This window comes from Lagopus muta, chromosome 13, assembly GCF_023343835.1.
Source record: "Lagopus muta isolate bLagMut1 chromosome 13, bLagMut1 primary, whole genome shotgun sequence".
NCBI lineage: Eukaryota > Metazoa > Chordata > Aves > Galliformes > Phasianidae > Lagopus > Lagopus muta.
Genome location: NC_064445.1, coordinates 14,265,342 through 14,277,961, shown reverse-complemented (window position 1 = coordinate 14,277,961; position 12,620 = coordinate 14,265,342). Strand labels below are relative to the sequence as shown.

Here is a 12,620-nt window from a genome sequence, read left to right as displayed (position 1 = left end):
AGGACCATATGTACCTTAAGGAGGAATATAGGAATTTATCTCTTTTATGAGTACAAGTAATCTTTTTTCCCTCACCCAGTATTTTATTTTGTGCCAGACCTTCTTTTATTCACATACCAGTGTTTTACATAAATTATGCAAAATACAGAAAAGTAGCCTAAGCTATAGGTTTATTTTAACAGGAAACCCATATTTCTCCTCACAGAGAATGACCGTTAGAGGTTCAATACTGTAAAATACGCAGATGATAATGTGTATGTAAAACAGAACACTTGATCCAGTATTTTATAACAGATAACATCCCCACACTGTCAATAATGCCAAATAACTAATCTTCCCTCCATAAACGTATCTTTTATAAGAGCATTTCCTTTTACAATTTCTAGCATAGAAATCATAAGAAAGGAACACACAAGATTAGATGAGAGCAACTTGACCTAACATTGAAAAACAGATTACTACTCTCCTGTATTATAGAGGTTATAAAATCAGTGATTTCTATGTGGAAAACAGCTCACAAATTTTAGTAACGATTTCTTGCAGTAAAAATTGGGAAGACAATAAGATGTTCCCTTTGGTCTGAAATCATGCAGCAAAGTCAGATTATTTGCTCTAAAAATGCAAAGATGATTTACAAATTATCTACTATGCCTCAGCAACGAATTAAGAAAAAAGGTAACTTGCTACCTGGAGACATGTATGGTTTTCCATCATAATTAATAACGACAGTTTTATTACAGTTTATGTAGCAGCTAATCAATAGGCTTTGATACTTGCTCAGTCAACAACACTTCCTGTGTGCTTGCATAATGTCCACTATTAAGCTTTTCAGCTTAATCCCTTTACTACTTCTAGCCCAAAGTCAGAAGAGAAATTGTCATTATACTCAGTTCATCAACATTTCAGGTCCTGGAGGACAGGGAAGGAAGAGGAGGGAGAAGAATAAAACAGAGAAAAGGAGGTGAGAGCATTAGAAATTTAGAGGTGAAAGTTTAGAGGTGCCATTCTACTACTTCTAGACTATCTGTGTTCTGATTTAGCCCTCAGAGCAATTCCACACTTCCTCAGAAGAAACAAACTGGAAAATAATCCAGCTTCTCTCTCTATGCAGAAGATCACATGCTGACCTCAGGGGTACGAACCAAAGCTGTCAGAAGACAGAAGCAAGAACCCAACAAGCCTTGGGCACATCTCTATTTCAGCTGTTGCAGATGCAGAAGACATATTTCTGCTGCTGTAGTTCTCATCACGTACTTCATTTATTCCCCAATGCCCTTTCATCTTAGCAGTAAGTCAAGAAGAACATGATGATGTTTATTCATAAGTCCAGAAACTAGTAATAAAAAAAACAAAAAAACAACACCTAAGTAGATGCTGAGGTTCAACAGACAAAGATGTGGCTGGATTTCACGTTCAAATTGCAGACAAATGCTTGACTTCATTTTTTTGCCTTCTTCAGATTTGGGATACTAGGACATCCAGGATCCATTTCTCAAATGCAATGAAGAACTAAAGGAGACCACGGCCTTTATATGGAAAAATTGGTTTGGTTCTGAAAGCTTAAAATACCAAACCCTCTTTATCTTCCAGAGCATTCAAAACGTCAAAGCTTTCCAGATAAGCATCTACGCTGAAACTAACAGTATCAGTTTCTTCAGTCTTTCTGCTTCTTGGCTTTCATCGCCTTTTTCCAGGAGATGCAATGCTGCTGAACTAACTACTAACAGAACAGCAGCTACATGTAACAGGATAAAATGCACTGCACAATGCAATACATGTATCTATATACAGATAGCCTATTTTTTTGTGCCTTGATACTATCATTTACAGATTTAATAGATACTAAAACTGATATTACAGTAGTGACTTCTGCTGAAGACTAGAAAACTTGGCTTCCCCCAAGCTGTTGGGGGGAAAGACATCTTTTCTCATTTGCTATACACCTTGCATGTAGGAACAGTAATATTCATAAAGCTCTTTGAAGCTGTGTAAGGACTATGAAAGGAGTTTTGACATCCCTCCTGCTTTTTGGATACCTTGGGCCCTTCAAAATACAAAATATTTTTAGTTTCTACACAGCAAGATACTAATTTTTCCTCCCTACCTTTTTTTTCCACTTGATCAAAGCTACCTTCCATTTTAAGTTTTCTCTTCTATTCTTCCCTAAATATTACAGCAGATATTAATTCTCAACTTTAGATACCGTGTTTCAAATTTCTCTGCCTTTTTGATCTCTCTTGCCTCCTCAGTCTAATCTTTTATCCTTCACTGGTTTATCCTATATGCCATTTTATCGTCTTTTATATTCTTTTTTTACGAGAAACTCTTTGCTGTACCCACTATTTCATCACCACATGTTCCTGTGAGTTTTTTATCTACTAAAACACTGTATTTTGTTTTTTTACCTCTTTTTCCTCCCTTTCTTGTTTTACCTGACCATGCTACCACCTGGCCTCTCCATTTTCCAGTCTCACCCTTTTTAATTTACAGACTTGCCTCACCCACTCCTTTGCAATTAGCCTTTGACTATTCTTATTTTTGCACAGCCCCAGAAGGCACTTAGCTCTAATCTTGCTTACCCTTCCAGCATGTTAATTCATTACCCTCTTCGAGCACCTCTTACAATTCCAGTTTGCTTGGCATCTCTGGGTAGATAAATACACAACCTTGGCATTGCTGAAGGAAACACACTGTGTCAGATGATGGGTATTTTGGAAATGGGCACCTGGAGGAAAGCCAGTACATCATGAACACCTGCTATGCCAGGTCACCCATTGCTCCAGTAGCCAGGGCAAAACCAAACTCTTCTTTATCCTCCTGGCAAGGCTCTTCTCTGACTGGCTATTTGCTCTCAGTGAAAACATTTGTTCCCCTCATTACATACATTAGAGGCATCCAGTTTGCAAGTCCAGAAACACAAAATGTTTCTTTCTTACTTGGCAAGTCTGGTTTTCAATAGAGTAGGTTAAGTTAAAACCACTGAGAAATATTTTGCTTTAACTTTACTCCTCAGTTAAGAACAAACTAGCTTTTATTTGAGCAACAAATGACACCGTGTGCTTCTATGCACCAGAGAAATTTCCTGTGCTCTGAAGGTTTCCCCACCTCTGCAGGGAATGAGTACAAGACCAACAGCTTCTCTGGCTGACAAAAAGGAACAGGTTGCACCACTGACTGTAATTCATTTCTGCAAAGTCAGGAGGGACAGGAAATGCAAAATCAATTGCAGAAGAAGCAAATACTTTAAGTTGTGTTGCTATTGACATACCCTTTACTGGAATTTAAACTATGTCAGCCTGAGAGTTACTTTCACCTCATTAGTGTGACTATCGTGATACAAAGATCTGTACGATGGCACTTGACAAGGCACTTGTAGGGCTGCTCTCAGGTTGGGTGACCTACAGGACACATAAGTGATCCCTCCAATGAGGGATTCTGGGGTGCATTCAGTTTTATGCTGGTGTCAGCAGCAGTTAATATATCAGATACAGCGTTGGTATCAGATCTGCTCCTGGATCCTGAGGAACCAATACACTTCCTTGCACATCATCTTTGGTAAGTGATGCGCAACGTTCATCTGAAATCTCAGGCTATGGGCAGAGCTGTGACAGGGACCATTTCCCAGGGACTTAACAAAGTGTGGATATCCTAGCGTCCTCTAGAAGGATTACATTTCCATATCAGAGCACGAGTCTTTGGAAGAAAAGACAAAAAGGCAGTGTTTGCTAAATGGTAAAAGAGAACATTTCTTTCTGCAACACAGTACAAGAAGAGAACATGGAAATCTGGTGCTTTTACACTCTACTACCTCACTACCTTAAGTCCTGGACCAGTACCAAGTAAAAATATCAAGTTTTACTATCATTTTAATTTCACATTTACTGTTTAATCCATTTAGTAGAATTTCACCCAGTGATTCCTCCACCTCTGGGGGAAGTCAGAGTGGATGATCACGGTGATGCCTTCTGGCCTACAAATCTAGGAAATCACTGGGCCATTATAGCCTTTCCAAAATACGTGATTAAAAAGTACTTATAACACCAGCAGCTGTTGAAGATTCAAAAAGCCTCAGAGGCTTATGTGGCTCTGGAAACTAGAGGAGCAGGAAAAAACTATTAAAACTGCCAACATTTCCCAGAACAACTTCTTACCGTACAGCTACAAGATGATAATCAGACCATCATCTCCTGCATACCTAGCGTCACCCATCCTAGGAAGATACTGAATCATTTGAGTACCTTCCAAGCTGAAGGGCTTGCCTAAAAGCAGTTTTTAAAAACAATGTTTATGCATGCCAGAAGTGGAAATCAGCCTGGATTAATCCTTCAGATGCCTGGAGACCTGCTCACAATGTGCTGCACCCAGAGGTGCAGAGGGTGGTTCTTCCTGAGGGCAGAGAAAGGTGAAAAAGAATGAGAGTGAGCTCACACTTCTCAGTGTGGTTGAGAAAAGTGCACAGCCCATGCGTTTTGGCCCTTTACAAAGAGCCAAAGCAGCAGCTTCCTTAAGTCTAAATCTCCCCTCTTTTAGTCTGAATCTACTTCCCCTCATCCTATCACAAAAGGCCCTGCTGACCAACCCAAAAGTCGGTCTTTTTCCCTCTCTCTTACCCTTTAGATACTGAAAGCGTCTAGTAGCCAAGTTGGTTACAAAACTTCAGCCACATAAACCTACACAGGAGAGATCAGGAGCAGCCATGGCAGCAGAGCACTTGGCTGCTGGAGCCCAAGTCACTGCAGAGCCCCATGCATTGATCTTCTGCCCCTGGAGCCCCATGCATTGATCCAGAAGCGTGCTGGTGTTTAGAGACTGCATCAGAGAAGACCTTTTTAAAAGCTGGGTAACGCCTACTGTGCTGCTGCACTTCTTTCCTCTATACATGTACTTCTCTGCATTATTAGAAGGGAAACATGGCTGTTGCCCAAAGTGTTTGTTTCGTTTTTCCACTACTTTATAGAGAACTGACAGCATCCCTGCATTGCCTCACACACCAGCAGTAACAGCTGCCTCTTGCTGACCCTGTAGAGCACCAAGGTTAGATAATAATGACTTGGTTTGCTTTTCAGGCGAGATTTCACGTTATGTTATATGCAACCTTTAACGTATTACAGGGTCAAAGAAGAGGCTGCTCAGAGCAAGGAAGTATGCAGCAGAGCTCCAAGACCTTTAAAGAGGGGAGAGTTACGGGCCAGACAGCAGCACCAGGTCAGCCCAGCTCTGAGAGGAGTCTGGCAGTTTTGCTACTGAATTCAATGAGAAGGGAAAGACGAAAAGTATGAGTACTATAGAAGGGAAAGAAGCAGCAGAAGTGCAGGAGACAGAAACGAGTGGTAGATTGCTCTGAAGAAGCAAAGTGCTTAGGAGGAAGGCTGCAAATGCATGTTTTCAGGGGAACAGAAGTGCTGGGAGGAAATGGAAGAACTGCATAGAGAAACAGAATGAACATTTTAATGAATACTTTCCATCCCCAATAGGAAAAATAAAAGGAAAAAAAAAAAAAAAAGAAACCCATCTATACAAAAAGCAAATAACAGGTGAGGAGGGAGTTATACTTTAATAAAAATTTACTGGGTAATTTCTGGTTTTGCAAAAGGAAACTGGGACTAAATACACACAGCTTCTTTTTTCCCCAGGATGTTTCATTTTAATGGTGACCAAATAAAAGGTCATCTCACTTATCAGCACCAGCATTTACCAATAGGGCATTTCTGTATTCCAGGCACCAGCACCAGCAATTACTCATGATGGTGTCCCTTGTTTTTAAAATAAAGGTTTTATTTAGTTTGTTTTTACAAGCAGGTTTCACAAGTCTCTTTGTACTCTAGAGTAGCTGAAGCAGGCACAGTAAGTACCACTAAATAGCTCTTTACACCTCTCTATTACAGATATTTAGTAGGTGGAGGCTTAAGAACACACACCATTTAAAGACAGGGTAAAAATGCCTTAACAGAGGCAGCGCTACTAAAAAGAAAGAACCTGCACTATTTGCCATATGCTAAGATCAGTAATACATTAAAAGCCATCAAGAAGAAATTACACGCGGCCCACATTGTTTTCAATGTGCTTTTTTATTTTCTCTTTTTTATCGTCTTGATCCACACAAATGATGGACCAACTACAGAGTGCAAATGGCTTCTTGGGAGACATGGTTATAATGCCCATTATTGCAGTTGATTCCCAGTGAGTAAGGGATGGCGTTACGCAGGAGATTGCCGCAATCTTAGATTTCACTGCAATCCAGTTTCTGTGAATTGATGCAGCCAAATGAAATGAAAAAGTTTATTACGAGTCCTTCCATGAGAAGAAATAATTGGAAATCACCAGCCACTAAAGTACACATGCCAGAGCTATGGTTAGTCTTAGACGCTCGCACGTGAATGAATTCACCAACTGGGGACAGAACTGTTGCTTTCCATCTCCCAACCCAGGATTTATTTTTATCCACTTTGAATTACGTCTATTAAAGATAAATAAAAAACACCCCTTGAAAATACTAACTCTAGATTCTCCTAAAACCGCAGGGTATCTGCTTTTCAGACTGCTGCTCTTGTACTCGATGTAAACTGAAGAGGAAGAAATGCTTTCTGCAACTGCATTTTCCAGATTTCTCCTCAGTTTGCAGAGGGTTCAGTTAATGTTTCTGATGGGAAGAACCTCAACTGAGGAGGCATTCAATACTAGCAAAAAGCCAAATAAGCAATCTAATTGTAAAGCATAAATAAATAAAAATAAAAAAAAGCATTGTAACACATTTAATTTGTGTTCAAGTATTTCAAGTCTGACCCAAATCACACTGCAGCTAAAGGCTGGATTTCAACCAAATGTCCTCCTGGTTACATTAGCAATATCTCTCACTCCTACTGACAGCTAAGAATGTGCCCAAGAGACTTCTCAATTTGGTCTTTTATTCAAGCTGAAAAGAGCATTTAGTTTTCTGGTTAGAGAAAACAACCAAGAGGGTGTTTGAAAATACCTGCGCACATAGAGTAAGCATTTAACCAAATTACTGCTCTTGAAAATTCAAGCAACAAAACTTTTTGTTTCCCTCAGCGGTGGAGGAATATTGCTGGGAAAATTGTTGACAAAAACAGTGTTAATCGAAGTACATATTATGTATTTTGGGTTTTAAAAATATATTTACTCATCCATTTAAATGGCTGGGGACCCAATTCTTAACTTCCTGTTTGCAGGTTTGCTACTTTAACACACCACCAAAAACCATTGCACAATCAGGACACTTAGTTGTAACATGGCCATTTGTTAACATAGCATGCTTTTAATGAATCATTAATATATTTTGTGGTACTTTAAGTAATCAGTCCTTTACTTTGGTACTTCACAATACACCCCAGGACTAATGGTCCATTAAAATGTGCCCTGTTGCATCTTGTGGCTTAATTGATGCACTTTTGCTGTTTTGATACTGTTTTCAGGAAATTTGTTTTTGTTTTCAACAAGGAAGGACAGCACTAAATTGCAAACGAGCTCAAAAGGCCATCTATTAAATGTAAATGTGGGTGTTCTCTTTATGATTTTTTCTAATCCTCCTGGTGTTCAAGATTATGGCACATTTAGATTTAAATTACCAGATCGGTTGATCACAGCAGGAAACAGAGTAAGCACATTATTTCCATTCTGACAGAACAATAGAAGACTTTTTATACATTTCATTAAGCAGGTCTACTAAAAGTGGGGAAAAAAAAAGATAATAATAATAACGCAGCCTCACTGTTTAGCACCACCCTTGACTCATGAACATCCTGTTGAAAATCCAATTAGTGTTTTCAGAAAGAAGTCCCGCAGTTAAACTCCAGCAGCAAACACTACGAGAAGGAAATGAAGCTCCCATATTTAAATTTTTCTGTGATAAACCTTGGCGGTGCCAAAAAGTTATCATAAATTATACTTTACATTAAGAACTTCTCCGATCTGTTTTCTGAATTCATGCAGAGAAAATGGAAGTACATGAATAAGCTTCAGAAGAAGCCTGAGAACTCTTTGCCTGGTAGCAATGAGAAGCTGGCCAGAAAAATCTTGATTAGTGGGCACACAGCAACACCTGATTCTCATTAATTGCAATAATGCACTGAGAGACAATATTTGTTTTTTCAAGAAGAACAGATAAGGAGAAGTCTAAATTTAATTGAGTTTGATAGAAATATTACAATTCAGTGCATCATTATAAATCCCAAACAGATCAGTCAGTTATTTCTCTTCTAATTTGGCTTCATGTTTCTCAGGTTTTAAATCTGACTGTTAGCAATACTAGAGCAGCACGACTGGCTGCAGAGTCCATGAATGATACAAACACTGACACAAGTGTCCAATACTTTGGAGGTGCTCAGCTTTACACCGAGGCTGCTCAGGCACAATAAAAGTGCTGGCAACCCCAACATTGAAGGTTTCTTTCTAAAAAATCTGCTGCTATGGTTTTCTATGCATTAAGGTAATGATTTTTGTTACCACTCAGATTTAAGACTCAGCAGCAAGGATGTTTCAGAAGATGTTTACTGCAATAGAGAAGTTTTCCCTAAGGGAAAACTGTCTCATAAAGAGGTAGAGCAAGCAGACAGTGTGGGTGCCATGGCAATTTAATTTAGCCTAGCATGGAGTAAAAGTCCTTAAAATTGCATAATTAAATGCTATGCGAACAGCTACGGCAGAGAAGACAATGCAGAGGAAAGTTAGAGATGCTTGAAATGCAGTGACATGAGGGCACTCGCTATTTGCATTTGTTTTTCACCAGCCTGGATTGTCCCAGTCTCATCCAGTCCAGGAACACCATTCTGGTGAAGGTAAGAGGAATTTTTCAGCACAGACACCAGCACCACCGAAGATTAGCATGTGTACCTAGTGGGTATACAACGTACATTTTCAGAATTCCGACCTTATTAAAAACAAAACAAAAATACAAACACACATTGTTAAGGTTTCAGCTGAGGAAGCACACAGAACACACAGAATACTAAATAGAAGGCACCAGACTCAAACTATTCCTGTTTCCTCTAACCTCCTGTCTCTCGTTAATATGCTGAAAACCAAAGGAAGGCTCAGATTCCCAGTCTATGACAGAAATTAAAATTAAGGATACAAAGCCCAAGAAGAAATAACATATGCATTGGACTCAGCAATTATATTCAACAGGCAGATGAAAAATTGATACGGTGAGAAAAATACACTGCTACAGAGTATTCTTCCTGCTCCTCTTCCTGAGGATAAAACAGCACTTTGAATTGCTTCTGCAGGCAGCATCTACATTCACTAAGAGAGCAACAGCCCAACTAACTGCACTGCGTGGCTGCAAAAGCACGGGTGTATCCACAGCCACCTCTCCCTGTATTCCACGAGCCCCACCAAACCACCCCACGCTCAGTGACCAGTCACAAGTGATGTGGACTGTGCCAAGTTTTCCACTGGTGAATCCCAGATGTTTTCTCTTCCTATGAGAGAGGAACAAACAACTTTAGCTGTCCAGAGATGATCTGTAAACATACATTCAATTTACATTTTTATCCTAGCAACTCCCAAAAACACCTCTCTGCTCCAACCTGTCCTGTCTAAATTAAGCTCTATTCAGAGATACCTCATCATTATTTTAAGCTTAGCATAGCAATTATCCCCAAATCTTTTCCCTCCTTTCCTTGGTCACTGTTCAGTGCCATGCCACTCACTGCACTCCATACCCTGGGGTAGCCGTTGGCTCAGACCTTTCTTAGTCACTAAACCCAGCATATGTGCCAATCCTGCAGATGATCTTTCTCTACATAATGAATTCATTTCTGGATTTTCTTACGGAATCACCCGGGAAAAGCTCTCTCCAGGCTCCCAACACTTTTTACCTCTATTAAAACATCTTTTTCCCAAGCTTGACAAATGCAATTCGTGCCCTGCTCACATCCATTTGCAGTGGGTCTGAAAAGCTGACTTCCCAAGCCTGTCACTTAAACCACATAACCCTCTCTGTCTGTTCTCTTTTGGCTCCTTCTTCTATGTTGTATCAAACAAAAGACACCTTCACTTCCTAAGCCCTTCTGCCTGTCCCTGCCTTGCCATCTCTCATTCCACACTGTGAAACAGGCTGTCGGCATCACTTCAGCTGGTGATTTTAGCCTTCAGCATCCACTCACTACAAAAACACAACAGCGGCTTCATCCTTTCTGCCAGGAGCAATGCACTTTAAGCATCTCCAAAGTCACCTCTTCTGCTCCCTCAGCTCTCTCCATGAGGATTTCCTTGTTGCCGCAGGTAGAGAACAACCAACCTTGGGCAGCTCTGTGCTGAGACATAGCACGCCATCTACTGCCTTCACACTGTTTCTTTGTGTTCTTGTCTTTTGTAACCAGTTCTGTCTCATCCCACAAAAACAATTCATTGTTGCAAGGTGTACAGGACATTTCAATCCTTTCTCACCCAAGGCTTCTTCTAACCAAGTGTTTTTGGGCACTGTGGCAACAAAAACCAAACAAGACCACTGCCTTCTCCTCTGCTCTTGGCTGCGCTGCTGCTCACTGAAGGCATCACGTGGAAGCTGGGCTCCAGCTCCATGCTGGTTGCACAGATCACATACATACATCAGCGAGAGCCATGTATTTACCAACCCAGGCTCTTGTCATTCCACTGGTGAGTGCTACAGCTCAAAGGATTTTCAAAGTATCAGATATTGACAAGTAAAAGCTTTCATACTGGAGAAATATGAAATGGCAGAGGTCCTGGGCATCCTTTAAGAAACACATAAGCCACAAGGTTTCATTTCATATCATCAGAGTTTTGCTTTTAAAGATCAAAAATCTGTTCAAAAAGCCACTTCTTTGCCCTAGCAACCATTTCCAGAGCAACAGACTTTCCTCTAGAGTTGAAGATCTTCATGCCTTACAAAAATCAGTTCTTCAGTAGTCTCCATTTCCTATCCTTTGCAAATGCTAATTGCCCAGCAAGGTTAATATTTGTATGCCTACCATAAAATGAAGATTTATGACTAGAAAAATTATCACAGAATCACAGAATTGTAGGGGTTGGAAGGGACCTCCAGAGATCATCGAGTCCAACCCCCTGCCAAAGCAGGTTCCCTACAGCAGGTCGCACAGGTCGGCATCCAGGCAGGTCTTGAACATCTCCAGAGAAGGAGACTCCACCACCTCCCTGGGCAGCCTGTTCCAGTGCTCCGTCACCTCACTGTAAAGAAGTTCCTTCGCACATTTGTGCAGAACTTCCTATGCTGCAGAGATTATATCAACATTCATCTTGGTTATTAGTAAGGGCTGAATACTGAACATCTAGAACCAAAAAATAGGCTTTGCATCTTGACATACAGTCTGTACAATAGTCATAGCTGCAGACTGGTGAAGACACTTAAGATCTATAGCTTACAGTGCACTGGCACCCCAAGAGTAGATGCAAAAATAAAGGAAGAGGTTGGAAAGACTAGCAAAAGCAGAGAAAAGGGAAATCCCATTAGGAAAGAGCTGGAAAATTCCAGGTATTTAAATAGAAGATCCTTGGAGTGCTTCAATTTTTCTTTCCCAAGAGTACACAAAATGAACTCGGATGGTTCATAAATCTATGTTTAAAAAGCTTAACCTAATATACCGAGCTTTGATCCACTCGCATCAGCTTTCATCTGCAACTAATCATCGTGCTCTGGGCTGGTGGCAACAGGACAGGTATATCCTTCCAAAAGCTATTGGACAGTAACTAATTTTCAAGATTGGTTTGCAGTTTGTAATGACACAGCTCTTGTACATGCTCCATATAAATCAGTACAGTCTCACATGCTACACTGAACAGATCAATAAATCACTTACAAATAACACTTGCAGACCCTTTATTATCAACTGCCCTTTGAAACACTTCCTGCCCCTTTCACATAATATTTCCCATCTTGAGTAGCTACTAGAAAGGTATTTTATCATTTAACTGTCCATCATGTTGGAGCCGTTTTGTGCTTAACTGCCAAGTTGCTAAAAGATTCAAAGACATCGCGAACTTTTCTTCCTTGGCCTCAATACCCTTGAAAGTTCGGACAGGTGCCAAAAAACACCAGGAAAAATACTGGCGAAAGGAAATGTGACCCCAGAACCAGATCTAGTTCAGGAACACCAACACAATATTGTGGGATCTGTGCTTTCACTCGAAATAGGCTTCTTACTTTCGGTGGACGTGGTTTACGAAAAACCGCTCACAACCGAAGAACACGTGGAGCATTCTTTACCAGACTCATTTGATGGATTAATTTGGAAAGCAAAGCATTTGCTAATGGTGAATTGGTAAATGAAATAGTAGATTTGATCAACTAAGTTATCAATTACAAACTGCTTTAATTAGAAAATTGCACCCAGAAGAGACTTACATGTGTAAGAATGATTTCTAAAAGGGAAAGGATTCACAGATACTCATTCAAATTACTCATTTTCATAAACACAAACACAGCCCTCACCCCTCTCTGCATAAATTAAACTGTCTTTCACTTTTGCCTTGTTTTGTGGTTAGCTTTTCTTTTTCCCTTCCTCCCAACAGTGCTAATGGAATCAATGGGTGCCACCCCAAAAATAAGTTGTTTGAAGTACAAAGGAAACGTCATCCTCTTTTTCAAAGGTTTTAGCTTTTTAATTCTTCCTAATTTT

General features: G+C 40.1%; 1 long non-coding RNA gene across 5 annotated transcripts in view; it reads right to left on the bottom strand.

Annotated features, from left to right (window-relative positions):
* Positions 1–12,620, bottom strand: part of LOC125699716 (uncharacterized) — an 81,946-nt gene that overhangs the window by 35,121 nt on the left and 34,205 nt on the right. The window lies entirely within an intron of this gene.